Below are 23819 nucleotides of genomic sequence, written 5' to 3' on the forward strand. Positions count from 1 at the left end.
GGACGGTTGAAAGCAAACATGGAAGCTCAAATCCTATTTTTGTACATTCATTTCCCTGACTGTAACCACACTACAGCTACTGGAAGCATATGTGATTAGCCTGAAGCTATTATGCCAGCAAACTACAGCTCAAGACAACTCTCATCAGAACCTTTTAGCGTAAATTGCTGTCTCCTCACCATCAGTGGAATTAAAGTGATTTATTTTTGTCCAGGAGCTGTCTCTTAGTTTATAAACTTTTTATGGTGGACATAATGAAAAATATCCATAAATCTTTCCTTCTGGAAAGAAGAAGATGTCCTCCTGAAGTTCAAAAATGTCAAACTCTATTTTTTTTATAGTTGCTGGAATAAGTAATTCATAGATAGCTACTCTGCATAATAATTTATAGATTATAAATACTGCTATTTATAGCTAAAGCAGAAACTTCTAAAATCTCATGGATTTAATAGGAATGTTGGCAGGTCCTTTATTATGTCAAAGCTAGCAGTGGTGTTAAAAATTCAGGTATCAAACCATCAACACATGACAAATGGATGATGAACTGCTCATGTCACACCACTTATTAAGTTTGTACCATAAATTATTACGTTGATCAATGTTCTCTTTGGTCTTTCTCTCCTTCCATATTGTTACAGCTATTTTGTAGAATTCATTTAAAAACTACAAGAAGAAACAAAAAAGCAAAATCTAAACCATGTGAAACAGGAAAATTAATTTTCTTCATGCTGAATTGGCCTCTATTATCTAAAAACAAACAAACAAAAAAAAGAACAACAGCCGAAGGTGTTGCAATTAATGAAACCTACTAGACAAGAAAGTATGAATTGGAGATGGATCAGACCATGGAGTTAATATATTAAATGAAAATTCCAAAAGTTGAATTAAGAAAAGTAAATGGGTGCATGTCTTTTTTTAAGAATGAAACACTATTTATCATTCAATTTATACTTTCCATTACCAAATGAGAATTCAAGGGATACAGTTAGTGCAGACTAAGAGTCCCTTTAATGTCAGGTACAGTGCTCTAAAACTAATTCTCTTTGGTTTTGCACCAAAAAAGAATATCACATACTTCAGAACAACAAAGTCCAACAGCCCAGCCTTGCTCCACTGCTGCTGCTGGACACCCCCTTGCTCTTCCCTACACTCAGAGGATGCTCACAGCTATCAAAAACTGTCTGGTGACAAGTGAAGAATACACATTTCTGACTTGTCCTGAGCTGTCTCAGACCAGTGGGATGCATGGCCCTTCCATCTCTCCCTGAAAGACTTTAAGCATATTTAGTTTCTCAAACCACACTCTGTAGTTTCAAGTATGCTGCACAGTTGTTAACTTCTGCTGGAAAAGGCATGGGCAGCAAAGGCAAACCAGATTCCTGCCGGAAAACAATGCTGGACCCCTGTAAGCATCGTGCAATTAAGCATGTGACCAGGATCATGCTGCACCCATCATTTAGAAAAGGTGTCACATCACAATTAGGAGCTGCATGACAGATTCCGTTCTAAAGGCAGCTTTGGAGGCAGTTCCCAAGTGCTTTCCCAAATCCTGCCAATCAGCAGGATTTTAAAACACTCTGTACCTTTGAAACCACATAGGATAATTACTGATAACTGCTGGCATTTCATAAGCAAGTGCTGTGTGCTCTGATGAGGCTAAAGGAATGAGCGTGGCACCAGTCAATTGTAGCCCTGCTTGTGCCCTGGTGCTGCCCAGAGCTGCATCTGCATGTCCCAGGCTCCCTCCATGTCCCCCAGCTCCCTGTACAAGAGAACAAGGAAGACATTTCAAAACAGTACCTCCCTTTTCATTAGTCTTTTTTATCATTTTGTGTAGAATTGCCATTATCATACACATATTTTACTGCAAAAAAAAAAAAACAACATGAAACAATGCTGAATGAACACCCCCCCCCCCCCAACACTTTTCTCTGACAGCACTTGATGAACAACTTATCTTTCTAGAAATTAACATTATGAGGCTCATGTGGGGAATACTGCACACACTTTGACATCATATGAACTAGAAAAGCTTTACCAGCTCATTGCTGGTTAAGTTTAATGGAGAAGCAATGTCTCTCACTTTCTTGCCAAGTCCCAAGGATTTTCTTCAAATGAGCCCTGTGTTGCAATTCCAAAATGTTGGTTTGGGTCTGTTTTCTGTAAGGAAACCTGTGATAGATTGCTTCTGGGGGAACTTCACAGTGTGAGCACAGGATCAGGAAACCAGACAACCACAACTATGAGTGTAGGAAAGACCATGTTGGATTACTTTGTGTAGTATGATGGTGGCCAACATCACATGCTGCAGTGGGGACTGCACAAACTGCTCAGAATCTAAGTGCCAAAGTACTGGCTCATAAGAAGTCTTATGCTGCTATTATCTGCTATTACCACCTTAGAAGGAAGGTGCAAAGCAGCACTGCAGTGAGAATTGTGACCATAGCAGTGACCCTCAGTTACAGAAAATAATAGCATCACTGTGTTGGGGTGAATGGAAGAGAAAGAAGAAGGAAGATCTACTAATGGCTTTTCTTTGTGGGCATTAGATGGCTGTGCCAAATAAGGTGCGAAAACCACCCTGTTACAAGCATCACTGCTGGAGCTAGTATGTTCAGTTCATTTCCTCATGCTCATCGCTCAGCCGGGATTCCAGCTCCAGTTGAACAAAACTGCACAGGGGAGGGCTGCTGGTGGAGACCTGCACAGGGGCTGGAATGGGACAAGGTGGGTGGGTGGAAAGAGAAGGTTGTGTCTTCTGAGGCTGAGCCATCAGGGTATTTGGGGTGCTTAACTACAGAAGGATATGTTTTTCTCTAGAGATGCTATCACAATTTTACCTAACATGTAAAGTCTGAATTTTGACAGAAAGCTGAAAATTCAAATATTAAACTTCACCTACCTTAACAGACTCAAGAAAAATGTGTGTCTGCCTGTAATTTTAACAACTTCATCTTGGATTCTAGTTATATAGTGAAAAAAGAAAAAAGCTATTGTAGGCCTCCTATGCAAGTCTCTCAGATCCCAGGATAAATTCTCCCAGCCTACAAAGAGACATTTTTTTAGCCCTCTTGTTAGCTATGCTATAATGTATCATGGGGTGCTAAAGGTCAAATACCTCTGTGCTTTGTGTTGCATGATCATTGTAACAGCTCTCCCAGTCAAAATTTAGATGAGAATTTTGCAGCAGATGCATGAACAAACTCATTAGTCTTGCAGGTTCAAGGTGCTAAATAGCATCCATAATCTTCTTTCATTCCACATTCTGTCCTATTGCTTCCAATTTATACCATTATATTTGGTTTACATAAGAAGCAGCCTGCAGTGTAACTCAGACCCAGAACAGCCTACTTGCTATGGAGACTTAGTTTTCAGTGTAGAGTTTGTGACATGAAAAAAATATTTTTGCATTAAGATCAAAAGAACAATCTCTGAGGAGTCTCTTCTCAGCACTCAGACTATTGCAACAATGTGGCATGGTATGAAATGAAAAATCACGCAATTTCCTTCTCTATACAGTTGGAAAGGTTTAACTAATTAAACCAATTATTTTGCTATAATAATATGAAATTACATTTTCTTTGGTTAAAAATAATAGAAAACTGCAGTCTAATCTTGTGCTTAAGTTTATATGAAGGATATATAGCAGTGCTGCTCTAGGGCAGATATTTAATGAATTACTGAATAAAATACTACATGCATCTCCTGTGTCTTTATTGCATACTCCATTTATTCTTTACATATTATTTTGTGAATTATTGCCCGTTCCTTGATGTTTACATACGCAATAGTCTAATACTTCACCTACATGAGTGCATTTCCTAACAGCCTGAGGCAGCAGGGGAGTTTTACCAAGTTTTGTGGTTTCCAGAATCCATGGCCATGTGGCCCTGCATTGTGGCAGGATCACCACCGTACATCTCTTTAGCCACAGCTATTGCTGCTGCCCTTTGACTGCAGTTTCCTGCAAGAGAATTAATTTCTGTGCTGCTGGAGTGATGGAAGCAGCAGACCCTACAGCTTCCCTCCACATCCAAAAGAAAAAGGCATGTTGACTCTCACCAGCATCTCAGTACTTTTGCCCTTGTTATGAAAAAAATGAAGCAAGTTTTGCTTTGCCTTGTGGGGAAAGATGGATGGGCTAAAGTGAAAAGAGGGCCAAACTCCAGGCTTTTCCATCCAATTTTTGTTCAGTGAGGTGTGGAAAGCTGAGGTGTGGAGGCTAAAGGGATGTGCTCAGTTGGCCTGCGTAAGGCGTCCTTCAAGAATAGGCAGCACCACAGTTTCCATCACTGTTTTAGATGAGGTCAGGTTTTGTTCATGTACTCTTCCTTACGCCCATCTTTCTCATAGTTTTTAAAACTCTGCACAAATGTTTGCTACAAGACTGTATCTATATAACTGTTACCTTTGCTTTTGTACTCTTAAGCACCTGTTGATGCCTATACTGCAATTAAAGTTAAGAGAAAATTGAAAAATTACAGTTTTGTTTTGTTTTTTTCCCAGTGATTCCAGCTGACAGAATAACAACAGCTTTGTGGCTTTTACTGTCATAGGAATGCCCAGGGTAACACTTTAGAGAAGTTCTCCATGTGATCAAGGTTCAGTCTCAAATTGTTCTGTGTGTGTGTATATACTTATATCTAATACACACACAAGCATATCTAAATCAGCCTTTCTGTCTGCACATGCTTCCTGGACAATCATTATTGAAAACCCTTCTCTTTAAAGCACACTTGCTAAAAATCAGAGCTTACCTGCAGGAAGGCAGTTCTTGTGTCCCAGGAATGCTTAAAATAGGGACATCATTTGCAGGACATTTACCATTAAATTAGGTCTTCAGATTTCACTGGCAATTTGAATCCTGCTTCCCCAATTTCCCAGTGCAATCTCTGTTCAAGTACTCACGTGGCTGTCCTACAGATGCTACCAACAGCTCCATGCTGCTCCTGGCACAGAGATCAGCTCACACAAGTTTTGTACCTGGTGTGGGCTCTCTCCTTTCAGACTGCTTCCCCTTGTGTGTGTTGTGGCTCAGCTGCCATGAGCCAGAGCTGGGGGATGAAGGACTGTCCTGTAGGTTTGCTCTGTAAGGGCAGGGGCTGGGAAATAGTCAGCCACAGCAGCAACGAGGTGACACAACCATATAGCTGTGAAATTGCTGCTCCAAGTCTGAAGGATCAGGAAACCACTCATAGACAGGCTGTACTTGCTTCTCCCACCAATGTGCACAAATGCTACCTCACCTGTAATTTTTCATTCTAACCTTCACTGAGGTCCTCTCACAGCCATACATGCACCAACTGTATTGAGAGGATAAATACACTGTCATCCATACAGACCTATAACTGCCTTTATGATGGGAATTACATTTCATGGCATCTCATGAAAATATTGTTTAACAACTGTTTATATTCTATTCCATCCTGTTCTTACTGCATTTGTGCAGACAGTATTCTGTCCCTGTGATCTCTGTCAGTCATGGATAACAGGGGGACAGGAAACATGGAAAACTTCAGCTGGCTGGTTGGTATCACTTCTGTTGACCAGACCAGAACAGAATAGAATAGAATAGAACAGAACAGCTTAGGTTGGAAGATCATCCAGTCCAACTGTTAACCCAGCACTGTCAAGCTCACCACTAAACCTTGTCCCTAAGTGCCACATCTACGTGTCTTTTAAATCCCCCAGGGGATCCAGGGCAAGCAACACAGACGTCTCAAAACAGCAGCTTGCACAAATCAGCAACTTCACCTTCAAAGTACTTTCCATAGACTTGGAACATGTTTTTATGTACTGTAAATATAACTTTCTTGCAAAATATGCTTACTTTTTTCAATGCACCAGTATAAACTTACATAAGTTTCCGGGTAACTAATTTACGTATTGCACATTACATATATTATGTTCTATTATGAAAATATTATTTCTATTTGTATTATTTTAAATTAAGTGCAAAATTTCTGATTGTTTTTTATTGTTCTGCCGTTTACAGAACAGTGAGCTTTACTAGCAAAACCAATAATTTGCCCATACTCAACAATGGCAAATCTAACCACAAAATAATATTTGTGACATCTATTTATAGCAGAAGTAAAATCTCCTCAGGAAGTTGGTAAATCCCCTTTGTGTTCAAATATTAGGGGTCAGAGCATTGTTTTTCCAATACAGGAATAGGGCTTCATTATCTGGCATTGATGATTGATGCTATTCCTAAGTAATCTTTCAGATAAATGATCCCTCCCCATCTCATTTCCATAACTGTTTTATCACAGTGTGAATTAGTTCTTCACACTTCTGCATAGTAAAGTCTCAAACATGATATTTTTCTTATTGAATAATAGAAACATCTATCAAATAAAAAATATCTCTGAACTAGGAGACAACTAGTGCTAAATATCTCCTAATAAGTCTCATAGAGATTCTCTTCAAGCAATTAAAATATACTCTTTTTTTTTTCTATCAATTGCTTCAGAATGTGAATACAGGCAAGAAAAATCCAAACCATGAAACAAGGACCAAGCAGAAAGTAGGGTACATTTTGTAGGACACCACAGGGAAAAGAAGTGAGTGGCTACCTGACTAAAATACAGTAGACTGTAAAATCAGTGTATTAGTAAAATATAATAGACAATCAAATTTTCCTTTTTCAGTGCCTACAAGAGATTCCTAAAACATCTCTTCTTTCTAGCAAATAGCTCAAAACCGAATTTTAAAAACTTTAAAAGTAGATTTTGGAGAATTTGGAGACAAAAAAAGCCTTTACTTTCAAAGCAATCTGGTTTTCCTTAGACTGCTTCCTTCAACTCTAATCTGAAGAAGGTGTGAAAATAGATGAAGACAAGGCCAAGATTTCTTTGGCCTTGATGGTGTGCCAGAGCAGAGGATTAAATCTCTGAGGATCAATTCTAGATAGCTCTCACTATGTGCTAACACTTACTGTAAAACCATTTTTTTGAGGGTCTAACATTAATTCAAACGTACTCTCACACTGAATGAAGAATATAACTAAAACCATGATAGAGTTTTTGTTGATGTGAATGATTATGTTTAGCCACAAAGTTCTCACAGTTCACCAGTGATACATATTTAAGATGCTTTCTTCAGCAAAATATTTACATGTCCTAAAACAAAAGAAAAAAGAAAGAAAGAAAAGAAAAAGGAATATATGTAAACCCTTTTCTTGAAGAAAGACAGAATATGAGATCAGAAGAAAAAATAGGTTTAATAATAATGACAATTATTCAACCATCCAAATATTTCAATATTATTTTTAAGAGTCATTGTTGATAAAAAAGTTGTCATGTCCCCACATTGTCCAAATGTATGTCACATATAAAGGATTTTAATTCAGAATTATTTTAATCACAAAAAAAAAGCTCGTAAATCAGGTTTTAAATGAGAACCTAATGCTATTATGTAGAATCATACAATCACAGAATAGTTAGGGCTGGAAAGGACCTTACGATCTTCAGGTTCCAACCCCCCTGCCATGGGCAGGGACACTTCACACTAAACCATCTCACCCAAGGCTCTGTCCAACCTGGCCTTGAACACTGCCAGGGATGGAGCATTCACAACTTCCCTGGGAAACCCATTCCAGTGCCTCACCACCCTCACAGTAAAAACAGTAAAGAACTTCCTCCTTATATCCAATCAATTATCAATTTAGCTAGCAGTTGTCAGCAGCAGAGTATGGAAAAAAGAATATTGAGGTTCAAAATCTATCACTTAGAAGGAATTTCATTGTCACTTACTTTTGCATTTTCAGAGGCTTCCACCCAGCCCCACACCTATAAGATTAGAGGGGGCTGCTGGCTGACAATGCACTGTCGCAGCTGTCAGGGCTATGGTGGTTCACATTTTCCCCCTGTGACAGCCAGGATGTGTTCCAGGAGATATGTCAGCAAAACCCCTTTTGTCACCCCCTCCAGTGCTCTGCCTTGACTCAGCAGTTCCTGAAATTCCCCTTTTCTAATAGTAGAAAGCATGTGAAGGGGTCCTGGGGCTGGAGCACAGCTGGGCACAGCTACAGGGGGACCCAGGGAGGATTCCAGGCAGGGATCCTATGAAATAGAATTACCCACCATTAACAATATCTGATTAAAGGACTTTTTAAATATTTGATGGTGGTGATGAAAGGTATCATTGTGGATAATCATAAATTAGAAGAAATCCTCCACATGCGCTTTTTACATCTCCTTTTTAATGAACAAAGCTCTACCATTAACTCACTTTACAAATGTTAGCTGCCACAAGAATGTCCTTTTTTGTGATGAGAAATGCTGGCATTCAGCCTAGTTTTTGACTGAGGTCATTACAAAGTTGTAAGCAGTACATCCTAGAAGAAAGTGAGGACGCTGATGTTCAGATGTATGTATACCACATGCCTTGCCTTGTTACCATGACACCAAGGCGCCCAGTCCTACATCCCTACTCTGTATACATGGAACTGGAATTTCACCTTTTATGCACAAGCACACACACAGTTCCTCCGTTATCCAATAGAGACCATTGATATTCCTTTATGGACTATACATTGACTTCTTTCAAAGCACTTATGCTCTTAACATGTCTGCTGACGTCTCTAGTGTGTTTTGAACAATTTGTATTTCTCCTGTATGTTGTGTGTAATCTTACATAAAACACGGAATTTACTGGGATGTAAAAAATAGAAAATGCAGCCACAGAATAATTAGATCCTCAACTAGATGACTTTGTTCCTGCAATAGCATAAAATTACAAAACTTTGTGCCAGCATTGCTATCACTCAAGGAGTTCAGTGGGAAATACAGCTCCTCTAGACGTGTCTTTGCCAGCAAACAAGACCGTGCATTAAGGATATGTTAATTTACATTCCTTTCAAGCTGATGCCAAAGTGTCCTTTGTGTGACTTTTTTAAAGACTTAGTGAAATTTGCATAAACTGTATGAAATTACCACGTCTTAGAAATCAGCATTTTCCTTGAAATCAAGCATGTTTCCCTCCATATCCTCTACTTGTTCCTCACCCCTGGGACAATGGTTCAGAGCCGAGTTTCTGTTGAGATATCTTTCAAGCCTTAGTTCCCCCCACATAATCTCTGATTTCTCTTTAAATATAGAAAATATTTACGTTAAAATAAAAGGCATAGCAGTTACCTGTAGTGCAGCTGGCATGCAGGTAGAGCTTAGCTTTTCTGACTCTGCTGGGGTTTGTCTTCTGCAGATCTCCGAGCAAGGACACAGCTGCCTGCGCCATGTGGGAAGACAGACCCAGTGGCTTTCATCATCTTCCGCTTCATCTTGAAGGATTTCCATTCCTCTGGAATGGCCTAGGCGAAACTGTGTCAAAACAAACAGCATTCAATTTATATTTTTTTAACAACAGAAGAAAACAAGCAAAATATACTTGGATTTATAGTTTGAAAAGTCACACTAGACAGTTTCACCTTTGTGGACTAGGAAGAAAAAAAAATAACCATCTTTCTCCAGAAATAAACTTTTTTTTTTTTATGACCAATAGCCACAAATACTGTCCAAGGTATTTTACTGTTTCTCTCTGTAGCTGGAAACCACACACCTCTTCATCAGCTGTGCCGAATCATGAATGTTAAAAAGCAGATTAGTGCGAATGTGAGCCTGCCCATACCGTCCCTCGCTCCCAGGGCTTGTCTCATTATTCCCCATCTCCAGGGCTGTGCCTGCACAACCAGGTATGCAAATCTCACCCCAGCCCACTCTACTGCCTTCCAAAGGTACACCTGCAAGGTCTTCCCTGAAGTCTGGATGATCTAATTTACTTATCCTTTAAAAAGGATAGGACAGAAGGAAAAATCCTCTCTCCTGGAGGCCTGGGGCTGAATCAGGATTGCGGTAGCTCTGAGTCTTTGAAGAAATGCAGAAGTATCAACAGAATCATAGAATCACAGAAAGGTTTGGGTTGGAAAGGACCTTAAAGATTATCTAGTTCTGACCCCCTTGCCATGGGCAGGGATGCCAGTTTCACTTTTCATTTAAGACTTTGTTCAGACTTCATATGCAGGAATGGCAGGAGCTCCTTGCCAGCCCAAAACAGACCAGTACCACAGGAGGAGCTGCTTCTAGTCCTTGTATGAAAGCACAGTAAATGCTTAGACATAAATGCAGGCCAACACTACCTCTTGAAGCCATCAACACGATGATGAAACAAACAAAGCAGCACCACTCCACACCGCAAGCTGCTGGACTCTTCTCTCGGCCAAGAACTCCCATAGAAATGTTTTTATATCTCAAGACTACTTGAGTCTAACCCAAGTGCTGCACTTCCACTGCCAAATTAAATTTCTTCGTGGAGCCTCTTAGCTCAGTTAAAAGCTTGCCAGCCTTCCTGAGGACCAAGCGCTCTTCAGGCCACTCCTGGTCTCTCCCACGGAGGCACAATTAGCCACAGAGAGGCTGTGCCTGCATGCCAATAACGAGCCCCGTGCTTAATGCCCTGTTGGGTTTTCCCATTCTTCTTCTGCATTCAGAGAGAGCAATTCAAGTATCTGAAGTACATCTTCTATAGTGGCTGCAAAATAGCGTTCTCCTGCAAGAAGAGCACTCCAGGATTCTCTCCGATGTCGTGGTCCAAGAGCAGAAGGCAAGATGTCCTTTTGGTAGCTGGATGCCAGCAAGCAGAGAGGGCAGTGCTTATGCTGCTGGACCAGTGAGGACAAGAATGACATGATCTGGGGGCTGCAGCCACAGCACAAACCCACATAGAGACAAGCAGCAAGAAAATATCAGCCAGCACATTTTGTATATGTGAAGGTGAAAGGGCAGATCCTAGTTTGTGTATATATATAAATATATAGTTTGTCATGTTAAAAAAACTCAAAACAAAACAAAACAAAAAATAAAACAGAGAGGGAGAGAAAGAAACAGAGCTATTACAGTACCCAGAGTAAATTAGGGAACCAAAATTAGGAACAATCTGTGTTTCTAAACTGTGGTCAACAGAATGCATCACCATGACAATTCTTGCTAGAAGCAACAAGGGATTCTTCCTGGTAGTGCAGCAGGAGCGCTCTTTCAATACTGGAGAATCATCAAAATGCAATTTACAGCACCAAAAAAGAAATTAAAAAATCTGTAGTGGCATTCTGTTGACTTTTATTATTTAAAATGTGAGAACTAGACTGGAGAAACATTACCTCACGCTGAATTCTATGAAAATCATGATCCCACTTTTAATGACAGAAAAAAATCAGAGACCTCTTTAGCATTTTCCTCAGTGGTTACATTATAGACAAAGCTAAAATAAAGATCAAAGATTTATATCACAGATATAAAATGAAATCAAATGAGAGTCTCATATTAAGGCACAAAGTGGCGGGCTTTAAGTAGTAAAGATGTTTCTAAAAGGAAATTCAAAGAAAGAATTAAAATACCTAAGCACTGAAAAATAAGAAAATAAATTCCTTTTGAAGGTCAACAGCCAGTCTAAAATATGTAGAATTTGTAGCAACTAATTACAGCATAACGGTGCTTATATAGGAGCTGATGATCTCACTCACATAGCCAGGTAAGTGCTGCATTCTCTATTTCTCCTTGTTTCAGGCATTTTTGTGGATAGCAACACAGGGGTGAGTGGGTTACTTGGGGTGCATTGTCCCTTGAGGAATACCTGCACATGGGTGAGTGAATAACTCATCTTCCAGCCTGAAGCTCCCCAGACGTGGCTAATGGCTCCATTCTCATCCTGTTTCCTTCTGCATCACAATACGTCCCTGCTCCCAGCTGCTACATAAGAGCAGAAGCTGATGCAGTTGTAATGGTGGCTTCTTCAAAACATCCCATGCATGAGGCTGGACATTTCTGGCCATTCTGTCCCCAGAGCAGCCCTTGCTGGCACATTGCATGAAGATCCACAGCCAATAAAAATGGATTGTTTTAATTTTGGCCTGCTGAGAGACAACGACAGAGTTCTCATGATTGATGGAATTGTACAAATGTGTTCATTTGCATAGCGATGGGGAGAAAGCTCAGCAGAAAAGTGAGAAAATAAAGTGAGAAAAGCCATTTAAAAAAAAAAAAAAAAAGCCTTGATGACAAATGAAAAAAAGAAATACTGTGTCTATGAGTGGGGAAAAACAGAGAATTCAGTTGTTTTCACCACATGCCAGCACGATACATGTACTTCTGGTGGTTATCATGGCAGTTACTGTAGAGCTGGCACACATAATATCACTGGTTGTTAATTCTCTTCATACCCTCCTTGGCCACAGCAATAGCAGGTAATACCCACTTCATGGCCAGCACTGGAAATCACACCTGGCACCCCGGGGGCTGCGCCCAGTGGCTCTGAGATCAGGGGTTACTGTTTACTGCATTTTAGGAAGTTCAAGCACTGAGGATAAATTTCTTCTCTTAAGAACATAAACGTGGACAAGTCTGGCTGGATGTAAAGCACTGTATATGCATGTGGCAGGTGCTGACCTTGAGCTAGAGAAAGGTCTATTTAAAAACATACCCATTTAAAAACCCACAGGTTCAGGCTGATCTAAACACTTCACAACTATCCATCAATTTCAACAAGTTATCTTAATCTTTTAGTTCTTAAGTAACATTTCTTTCTCATCAAAATACTTTCTGCAAATATTTAATTGTAAACCTTATTCTATGTTTAAAATGCTTAAGGTCTTTGAAACTAAAATGAAATATTTAATGGGGGGTCAAATGGAATACTTTGTTGATTCTGGGATGAAATCAAAATCTGTTTTCTTGGGTTTTTTTTTCCAACAAGGTTTTGTTGGTTTGTTTTTTCCCTAGGCAATTTAGAATCACCAAGGAATAAAGGAAATATAGTACCCACAGCTAGATACCATACAAGTAATTTATAATAGAGTTATAATAGAGAACACTGAAAAACTCCATTACATTCCCATTTCTCTGTCAGAGGCAGAACCTGCCTGGTTAGAGCAGTGCTTGTATATCTAAGTAATATCTAATTCTCAGAGAAAACTTACAAGCAGCAAAATCAAAGCTGGTTGTAGACAAATAAGGTAATCAAGTACTGACAGAAAAGAGACTATTCATGTACCTGGGGAACAAAAAAACCCCAAACAAGCAGCAAACCAAAACCACCAAAAAGAAGAAATGGGAAAAGAGAAGAAGTGGGAAAAGAGAGAATACGTGGAATATTCATAATTTATAACAAAATGACTTTTGCTTTAACAAGAGGCTATTTCTCCTTGTACAATTTGAAGTATGGCGGGGGTCAGACAATTCTTGAATGGCAACTCTGATGATTTTGGTAGGACCAAGCAATCTCACCCTTGAGATCTTTAGGAGAAAACCCTAGTGACAGCACCCTTGCTAAGGGCCCATCTTTCCAAGCTCCTTCCTACCCAGTGACTTGATGTTGCTCCTTTAATTCATCAGCAAACTGTGGTCTTGTAAGTGGGGAACCACAATGTATATGCTGTGTAAAAGCAAGACTATTTTATCTAATACTTTGAATCCTTTGAAAAGTTTTTTTCCCATCATGTTGCCTCCTGAAAATCATAAAACCTTTAAGTAGATCTATGGCACAATAAGTACACGTACATAATTAAAACAACTCATCTTGGTCAGATAGGGATTATCTGATGCATGCTAGTCATCTTTGTCACCCACTATTTTTCTGAACAATGTTATTAAAAGAAAATCAAATTAAGGATGAAAAATAATTGCAAAATATATCAAAGCATAAAACAGATGTTAAGTGCATGGAATAAATAGCTGTAGGGAAAAGCTTTAAAATATTGTGAGAGCTTCAAAGAATAGCTTGTATTTCAAACACATCTTTATCTCTTATTCTTCTCCCACACTTTTTTGGTATGGAAAGAAGCTTAAAACTCAAAGATAAAGAACAAATAAATATTGTCTTTCATTTCCAAACACAAAATGGGTATCTCAGAGTCTTTAAGGTGTAAATACTAGATCTGCTTCCTTCAGAGTTCATCCTAGCCTCATTTATAGATAAAAAAAAAAAGAAAGAAATAGCATCAATGTCTAAGCAGTTGAACATTACCTTTTATTTCCCCTCCTCCTTCACAAAAGTGGCCCATCAGATGCAAAGTGACTGTCAGCATGGCTGGATCCAGCTTCAGAAACAATGATCAAGCTTCAGTTCTAGCTTGATCACCAGAAAATGAAACCTTCTTCATCCCAGCGTGGCTTGCAACCAGTGGGATGCCCTTGCTCTGGTGTTTGCAGGGGAAAAGCCAGGTTGTGACTCAATTGCTGTCTGCTGTATCTGAAGCAATTGGTACTTTATCACTAACTGGTCAATAATGAGATACCTTACTTTTCTACAACATCTTCCCCATCGAGCTAACTGAAAGTGTTTTATGTACTTGTTCCTCCGTGTCCTCTGTCCACTACAATGGCAAAGGGAAGTGAGGTTTTTAGTCACACAACGTGCAAACTTGCTGCTCACGTCATAAAACACTTTTCTAGAGCTCAAAAAGAAAGAACAATTTGTTCCCATGAGTACCACAAAGACACTAATAGCGCGAGGCTTTGCAAGGAAAGGAAAATGAGCAAGGGCTGTGCACCCACCTCCACAGCCAAACCCTTCTACACCGCACCAAGGCCAGTGGCCTATGCAGACTGAGGCCAGCTCAGCTCTGCTAAGCTATAACACAGATATATAGCTTGGATGACCATTCATAGCCACAGCTTTATTCTGTGTGAGTCATCCTCATCCAACCGACTAGTACAGACACCGCCACATCCAAAAAAATAAATATCATGTTTACTGATGCACAGAATCCTGCTAAATTATGCCAGCTATTCCCCCACCCAGTATTCCCGGTTGTTGCTGTAGGTTGGGATGCCTGACTAACACCCCACACTTGCGGAGGGGAGTCTGGATCTGCATCAGCGCAAGCAGTTGGGACCTTGGCGTGGTGACTCACTTTGTCAGCGGCTGAAGTGACAAAGTGTTGAATTTCCTCTACACCCTGTGTCACGGTGCATCAGTCAGTGAGGGGGAACACCTCTCCTCTACGCATCCTTCCAGCTATATTTATTGGTGAAAAGGCAGAAAAACATGCTCCTGTCACATTTTTAAATAAAATATACATGAATTTTGTGAAAAGCAGCTCCAACCCTAACTATTCTAAGATTCTATGATTGAACACAAGGATGAAGAGATATTAACACAGACAGTGACACCTCCAGTTTCTTTGTGCTGCATGGAGAACACACCAGCAGAGCTGGTGGGCTCCCCTTTGGGTACCTGGCTTCCTTCTTATTCAGATCTAGCTGGTTTAAGCAGGAGGATGGCAGGTGACACATCAGAAACACAGACAAGCCAAATTCTGGTTCAACTTTTAAGACAAGGTGGCAGAAACACTGGGATATTTTGAAACATTTTCATTTTGCAAAACATTAAATTCTATGAAAACCACTGATGCATTTTAGCAATTTTTGCCTTTTAGTATTTATTTAATATAGTCATTCTTTCAAGTATTTTAGAAAGATATACAGTTTTTCAACTGAAAACCTACATCAGCAATTATAAAATGCAAAGGGCAACACAACTCAAATAAGAGAGACCTTAGACGCAGGAGGGGTTTAACTTCTCTAAACCTCATTTGGAAGCAGAGGTAAAAGGGAAGAGTAAATGGAAGAACTTGATAGCTTCATGTCAGAAAAAACATGAACCGTGACACAGCGATGTCAGCAAGACTAAAATGAGCTGTTGAAATACCTGGAATGAAACAACACAGGACTTCTAAAGTGGCAGATTGAAAAAAATATATGATAATGGGTTAAGACTGATGAAATCCATGCCTTGTTTCTGTTGTGCACTGGCACTTCCTCCTTAAAACTTTCAGTCAGAACATATTAGATTGCCTCCAAAAGAAAGTGTCAAGGTAAAACCCAGCAAGTGCAGTTCAACAACTCTGTAAAAACATTGGTATTGAGGGAAACAAGAAAACAAACCTCATTCTGATTTTACTTGTATCACCTGTATCTGAAGAACACACCTTTAAATAGAGGCATTACAACAGCACATATATGATAAAAAAATAAGCCCTGCAGCTACAGTATATAAGGAAGCTTTAAGCGCCTGTCAAAAGATTTTAAGTAAGATTTTTAGAAATAAAACGTGATTTAGCTTTTCCAATATCATTTAAAACTAAAAATAAAAAAAGCTGAGGTTTTTTATTGACCTTCAGGAGAAAAAAATTCTTGATAGCGGATGGCCTTTGAGGGTGGCAAAGAACAAGCAATTCCAGCTGATATGATTACTGAGCAAACTACTTTTTCAGTAATTCTTTTCTACTACTTCAAGCAATGGCTCAGCACAATTTAACAGTTTCCAGCTCAGTAACTAAAAAAGCTCAAGAGTCTTTATTCTTCTAGGGTGAGAAGGGCAAATGACAAAATAGAAGCACGTCTGCTGTCAGGGTAACATAACATTTATCTAGCACAAAACGTGTCTCATCACAGACCGGGTGCCCACCTCTGCATTTTCAATGGCTTCTGGGATGGGGACGGAAAGCTCTGTTTTGCTTTTAAATATCTCTGGTAAAAGACTACGGGGAAAAGTAATTTTTCCTCCTAACCCTGAATTTGTTCCTTCTAAAGAAAATACAGCCATAGGTTAATTATTTCTCAGGAGTCTCAAGCAAGCAGTGAATTGATCATAGCCCGCATACCCTCTAGAATGGCTACCTCTTCTCTAAAAGTTTAATGCAGCTTTTTGGAAATCTCATCAATTGGAACAAGAGATCTTACTCAGATCATAAACTCTGAGGGGAATCAGTAGATTCTGCTATTTTATTATAGTGACCTTTAGACCACCCTCTGCCTTTTTACTGTTCAGTTTATATATCAGAAAATACCACAATGTATTGAAGCATGCATTGCATCACCGCTAAAGACAGACCTTAAACTATTTACTCACTGGACTGGAAGTTACTTTTTTTCTTTTGAGTGACTGCTTGAAGCAATGGATAAGAAGGAAAAAACCCTTCATTATAAACCACTTTTAGTTGGTATTCAGCTATCAAGACCTTTTTATTTGCCTACAACATTTACTTTTGAAAGATATTTTCTCTGTTAAGACTATGTTTTGAAAATTCCTTAGCATTTTAAGTGGCTTGATATTTCAATTCTCTTGTCAAAAGAGGAGACTTGATCACAAAGCACAACCCGGTTTCTGTGTGCATCCCTCCTTCTTAGAGCCTCCTAAAGGCTGCTCACTTTCTGCAGGAGTTTGCAGTTCACCATCTGCAGTTATTACAGAAACTTCTACATTTGAAACAAGTAAGTCTGGAAAATCCAGTCATCTTGAACAGTGATTGACCAGTAACAATCTGCCTGTGGGCAACTGCTCAGAATTAGAGATTCCAGACCAAGCTTTTCACTTTTACATTTAAAATAATTGAAAAGCTACAAAGAAAGAGACAAGGAAAAAAAGAGCTACAACTGGCTGGAGATCTGCATAGCTCTAAGTAAAGACTTCTCATGGAAGCTGCATTTTAAAATTGTACCTTCAGTCTCCAGTTCCCCCTTTTCAGCCATCCTTTTCTCAATTTGGATTGGAAGGTCGAGATTGTTCTCCTGTGAAACTGGGCTACCTGGAGAACGATGAGAAGGCATGAAGTGATGGAGCTGCCACAAGGATCACCAAGATGAAGCATCCAGGCTACTACTGCTCACCCTAGTCCCAGCTTTCCTTGAGCCTGATGCATTTAGCAACATGCATTGTATGTATCACAAGGAATTGGCAAATTCAAAGGAAATATTAGCAGGTAGCAGTTATTTATATTTAATTTAGCAGAAGTACTAACAATGTTAGTTTCTTTCTGTTCTGCTCACTCTGCATTTGTCTTGCAACAAGCTCACACACCACTTCAGACTGGGGGAAAACTGAAGGGGATATTTGCTGCTTAGGTCACCCTGCTAAATGTTCTCCAGTTTGGTTTTCTGCAAGAAATAGGTTCCTCCAGTCTGACAGAGAGCAAATTATGATTTGCTCTCTCTGTTAACCAGAGATGCTTCCAGGCATCAGTTACCTTAGGGCTGGGCTAAGGCTATTTTACCAGCACCTCCCGAAAAAGGCAGGCCCCAGCAGAGGCTCCTGCTTTTCAGTTGCCAGGAATTAAGATAAATTCAAAATTGTTGCTAAATTTCAGTCAGTTTCTGTTACATAGCTGTGTGCATTTTTATTTTCTTTCAGTACCTTATGCAGGTTTATTTTCTTTCAGTATCTTTTACTAGGATCTGACAAAGCTTAACCATTTTCAGATGATTCAGGAGAAAATGAGGAAAGCTGAGATTTTTTTTTTTTTTTTTTTATATCAGCAAAGAGCAGTCTGCTTTCTTTAGTAAGTTATAGGTTCATCGCTTTGCATGAGAAAACAAGGATAATGGCCAGTTTTGCATAAGATTCAGTTTTGAGTTGCTTGAAAACTGAAAAGAAGGTCAAGCACACCCAGTCAGGTTCCTCTGCACCTCTGTTTTATTTAGCTTTGCAAATCAGAGTTCTCTTCATTTCTCACGTCTGTAGTGTGAGAGTGAAAACTGAAGTTGCAACACTGAAATTTTACGTTATTATGTTCCCCATCTTATTATCTAAATTGCTTTGCCATGCATGAATTCAAACCAGAAGTCTCTACTGATCTACATCTCTGTGACTCAAACTACTTTTTAAAACCCTAGTGTGTTTACATATGGCTGGAATAATTTGGAAATCTGTTTACAAGCTGTCCAATGTAATTGAGAAGGATTCTTCTTGTGTCTTTGAGGTCACATACATAGAAAGGTAAAACTTGCTGCAGTCACTATTTTAAAAGGATCAAGGACAGAGAACAATTACTGGGGACCAATAAAGGGAAATCCACAGAGAAGTCTAAAGACCTAAGAAACAATCTAGGTGAGGCACTAAGAACAGAATGACTCAGAAGAGGAAAACTTGGGAAAAAAAGTTAATGTAATTTGAACAAATAGCATATTATTAGATTGAAAAAAAGAAGTTTGTAATCTCAATAATTTCACTTCTGTTTTTTTTGCCTTTGCCTGCCTATAGATTTTAACTGGCCATGAGCTCAGTTCAGTGTTAACTGAGGGGCTGCCACCACCTTTCCTTTCAAGCAAGAGGCCTGACCCACAAGTATGACTGGAAGGTGAAAACAGATTATATATACTTCATGGATTTATTGTGTAGGAATTCCAGTGTGTAGCCTAAGCTCTAGCACTTAAAATAGTTTAGCAAGCGTTTCATGAAGCGAAGTACAGCAACGAAGTTGGAGAGGTCAGGGTACACAGTGTTGAGCAATTCACAAGATATAATTCCATAAGTACATTAGTAATAAAGACAGACCAAAAAAGGAGTGGGAAAACCATTAACCAAGTAAGCTGAATGCTTAATAAGCTTTCTTTGCTTCAGTCTTCATGTAAAAGGCCAACTGAGAGCAGATGGTCGGCACAATAATACTGTAACAAAAAGGGAAGATTCTAATCTCATAAAAAGAGAATGGTGAGAGTGCCTACCTAATTTAGATGTCTTCAAATGGGTTATGATGATGAGCTTTATCTTTGCATACTTAAGGAAATGTCTGAAGTGATATCAGATTCTTAACTATTATCGTGGAAGACTGAAGAGGAAAAGACAGGGGAAAAGGTAACCATGTCTTTAAGAAGGAAAACATACTGCTTTACATATCAGCCCACGAACCATCCATTCACAGAAAAAACTCAATCTTTCTATAAAAGCAACAAGATACCCAAGGCATGAGCAGTAGCAAACAGCATTTGCTGACGTGTACCATACCAACTGCATTTCCTTCTATGGGACATTAAAGAGGCACAGCTTGACTTCAGCCTTAGCTATTAATATGGCATCTGGGGATCTGTATACAGGCTACAAAGCTTGCTAGAAGACAATTCATTACCAGAAAACAGTTCTATTCAAAATGAAAGTATGAATCATGCACAGTTTCAGAGAGACCTGCCTTTAACTCAGTATTATTAATATTTTCATTAGTGACTTGGATGATGGAAAAAGGAATATGCTTATTACATTTGCTGATAACTCTGTGCAGGAAAGAACTGCAGAACACAAGAGGACAGGATTAAAATTCAAAAAAGGTCTTGACAAATAGCGGAAATAATCTTTAAAGAAAAAGATTATTCAGGAAATACAATTCCTGGTATTCAGGAGAGACAATACAAGACACTATACTTGGGAAAAAATAATCAATTGTGTCATTACAGGCTGGGGAAACTTCTGCAGGTTGGGGAAAGCTGAGGATGGCTGCTCTGAAAGATGCAGTCATTCTGGGGTCACAAATGGAAGTGTAGCTACTGAGATATGGGAAATAATCCTTCTGCTAGGCTTAGTCCTCACTGGAGAAAGAGATATATGTCAGTAAAGTTGTGGGCTAAATGGATGGAATAGATAAAGGAGAAGGTAGCAGATCAGAGGTCTATGAAACATTGCCAAGCGGTGAAACAAAGTTGGGAAATTGAACTTTAAGCCAAAAAGAGACTGAGAGAGAACTTAGAAACTTAAAATATTTTCAGGATAACAGTAAAGACAAAGGAACGGCCTGTTCAGGGCTTGACCCTATCAGCCATGAACTAAAAGCAGGGAACCTTACCATGGAGTACGTCCTCTGGTGCAGAGCTGTGTGTGGGGCCAGCACTGCTCCCCAGAGCAGCTTTGAGCATAGGAACCGGCTGTCCTACTGCCACAGGATGCTCTGCCCTGCAAGCCTGGGTGAGCCTGGCTGGTTGCTGCCACCAACCACACAACAGCCCTTCAAACCATTTACCAAAAAAACCTTTGAATATTAAATGAAAAATTTCAGGAAGGTCAGTTAAACTGGTCATGGATATTTAATAATGGGGAAGATGAGAAAAATAATCAAATAAATTAGTTGTTCCAAATTATCACTCAATTCTAGGTGTAGTTCATTGCTGACTCAGATTAATGAATGCTGAAAAGATATTACTTTTGCATGAATATTCAGACTTTGCTACCTGATTGCAATTTCTTCAATGAAAAATGCAGTATATCAATTCTTGATGAATTTTTAATAGAGTCAAATGTCAAATGCTCTCAGTATCATTTAAAGAGATCACATTGGCACGCCAGGCTATGAAGAAGTTTCCTCCTGAAAATACAGGACACCAAAGAATTGCTAACATGAGGAAATGAACTCGGGAGTTGAGCTCAGGCTGGCGCATAGAAACGCATGCATTTCTCCATAGAGCTCACCACACTTCAGCTGCTTTATGTTATAAATAGTGATAACTGTGAAAAGACCTAACCTTCCCTTCAGTGTTTTGTGGGCTTATTTTATTCATTTTCACCTTCACTAAAGGAGCTTTTGCCAGGGAAAGTGCTTTTGTACAAAAAAGTAAAACCTGTGAATCACCAGGGAAGCTGAGTGGAAAGGTCACCAACTGGCTTCTCTATAGCAGCAGACGTTTACTTTATCGTTGTAGGACCTGAACTCATTCATGTGATCATCCAGCTTTAGATTTTAATAGACAAGATTTGGTGTAGGTGACAATCTCGTGTCTCTCTAGAGAGAAAGAGACAGGAAGTGACAAACAGCATCCTGCTCAGTGCCGATGCTGATTTACTTACCCAGATACTGGGTTTATTCCATTTGCTTAGCTCGGGAAGTGGACTAAACCAGAAGCTCCAGGATGAGAAACTGCAGAACAGCATCCCTCAGGGAAACTGCTGCTTAGCTCAGTGGAGGTTAGTTTAAATGTGTCAGGAGTTGAGTTTATCTCTCTCCAGGTGAGAGAAGTTCCCTGCTCCTTTCTGCAGCTGACCTGTCTTGAGAAGCCACTGATTCAGACAGCATCCTCCCAACCAAATCCCACAGAGCACAAAGAGCTCTCTGAAGGTCCCTGAGAGATTTACAGCTCAAAGCAGACAAGGAAAGTATGACATTAGCTTCTCCAGCGCAAAAGCGTACCAAACTTTCTGCAGAACTCCTGTCCTTTTGTGCAGGGTCATGGCACATGATGGAGATATCTCCCCCCTCTCCCGAGGTTTACTTACCTATGGAAAAATTATCTCTGCAAGACATGCTGGTCATTTATTTACGTGGAAAGGCAGGTGACTAATTTCCTTGGCTCCTTTGGAAACCCCAGTCTGCTCAATAAAGCATGTTTACGGCTCCGCAACAGCTACACCTTGTAAACTGTGTCCTTCAGCACTGCACTCACAGGTGAGCCACTGGAAATAACAGCTCTCAAGAGCTACATAAGCAGCAAAATTTCCTCCTTCAAAGCATTATAAAGAAAGATAAAATGGCTTACTTAAAGCCAACCTTGTCTTCATGATGATTTAAACTCACGCACTTCCCAGCTGGAACTGGCTGTGAATATGACAGAGCCACGTACTGCAGCGTTAGGGATGCAAACTCATTCACAAAGTCTCAGTAACTCAATGCCCTTGGGGTACATGGTCACAGCTTCCTCTGTTGGACTGGTTTAGGAAGAAAAAGATGTAAAAGAAAAAAATGCATTTGCCAGCCCTGTTCTCCCCACCACACACACACAGCGCTTGAATTGACTTCAAATTCTGCAAAGCCAGAAAGTTCTGCCCTCTAAGGTTTTTAATACTTTCCGTTTGTTAGTGAAATGCTGAGTTAAATGGCAAAGCTATTTAGTTCAATGGCATTAAAACTCATGACAGTCAACTTAGAACTTTATCAGCCATTTCAGAGGTATATAGCATATTCACAGATAATTGCATGCAGAAACATCCATAACTTGCATGTGTGTACATATATACACACATTATCTACTGAGCAATTAAATAACTAAATCTCTGTGAATGTCTTATCTAATTACTCGCTTCATAAGTCCTTTGTTCACACAGGCTTTTCCTTACTTTCTTATCTCTTATATTAATCCTTCCCATAATGAAGAGGAACTTCCTACAGCTCATTTCATGCAAGTCTGGCATCAGGACCAAATCCACAATAACACCTTCACTTGCTACTTTATATTCTCCAACTTGTAGATGAGTAACGAGGAACCAGGTTTCTCTCCCTTGTTACTTTTTGTCCTTATTTGTCTTTGTTCTTATTTTATTCTTCTTTATGCTTATTTTGTTTTTTGCCTACTAATATTTCTACCGCAGAAGATCCATACTTTTCTCATACCACTCCAGACACTCAGAAGATCCCGTCAGGCACTGCAACACATCCAAATCTTCCCAATTTCTGTGTGGAAGTATGTAGGCAAGTGGGAAAAAGCTCATAGTGCGGCAAGGCAGAACTGAGGCAACCAACCATAATGCAAAGGGGCACAGGGAACCAGCAACTGGAAATGAAGTTAGGAAATCCCACTGGAAAAGGCCAAAAGAACAATCCCATCTGGCAGGAGCAGGACACTGGCAAAGGTCTTGTGCCAAGTTTATTCCTCTTTGCCAAGCTCAGCCCAGGAGGCCTCAGCTGAAATTGCTTGAATGGTTTTGATCATAGATTTATTCTCTTTATGACTCAGTGCAGATTGTTCTTTTCCCCATCAAAATCTCTTGCACCCAGACCAGGCTTTTCCAATTACTGGTTTACAACCTTTCTTACAGATGAAGGGGTGGCTTTCAGATCTGCAGTCTTCAGAACTATTCAAACCTTTTCTTTACTATACATGTCACAGCAGCTTCTTGTTCTGTTTGTGAAGACTTTTTTGCATATAACTGCTCCAGGTTACCCATTTCTCCCTCTGCCAGGCTGTGCTGTGGTGTCACATGCTAGATATCGCTGTGCCTGCATCCCCTCTTCTGCAGCCATCTCACCTTGGCCAGTACTTTTCTCCCCATAGAAACCAATATAACCTTCCAGC

The 23819-nt window shown here is 39.7% G+C and overlaps 1 long non-coding RNA gene across 2 annotated transcripts in view; it reads right to left on the reverse strand.

The window, feature by feature from the left end:
• Positions 1–8826: 8826 nt before the first annotated feature.
• The window catches only part of LOC133270489 (uncharacterized), a 36083-nt gene continuing 21090 nt past the window's right edge, over positions 8827–23819 (reverse strand). For both annotated transcript variants that reach the window (XR_009743790.1, XR_009743791.1), the window contains exons 4-5: positions 22287–22455; positions 8827–9323 (exon numbers count right to left, since the gene is read on the reverse strand). This is a non-coding gene — a long non-coding RNA (uncharacterized LOC133270489). The remainder of the gene's footprint in view (positions 9324–22286; positions 22456–23819) is intronic.

Source organism: Pezoporus flaviventris, unplaced genomic scaffold (genome assembly GCF_033815535.1).
Source record: "Pezoporus flaviventris isolate CSIRO_AGI_PZ_B2104156 unplaced genomic scaffold, CSIRO_AGI_Pfla_v1 ptg000021l, whole genome shotgun sequence".
In the NCBI taxonomy this organism is placed as follows: Eukaryota; Metazoa; Chordata; class Aves; order Psittaciformes; family Psittacidae; genus Pezoporus; species Pezoporus flaviventris.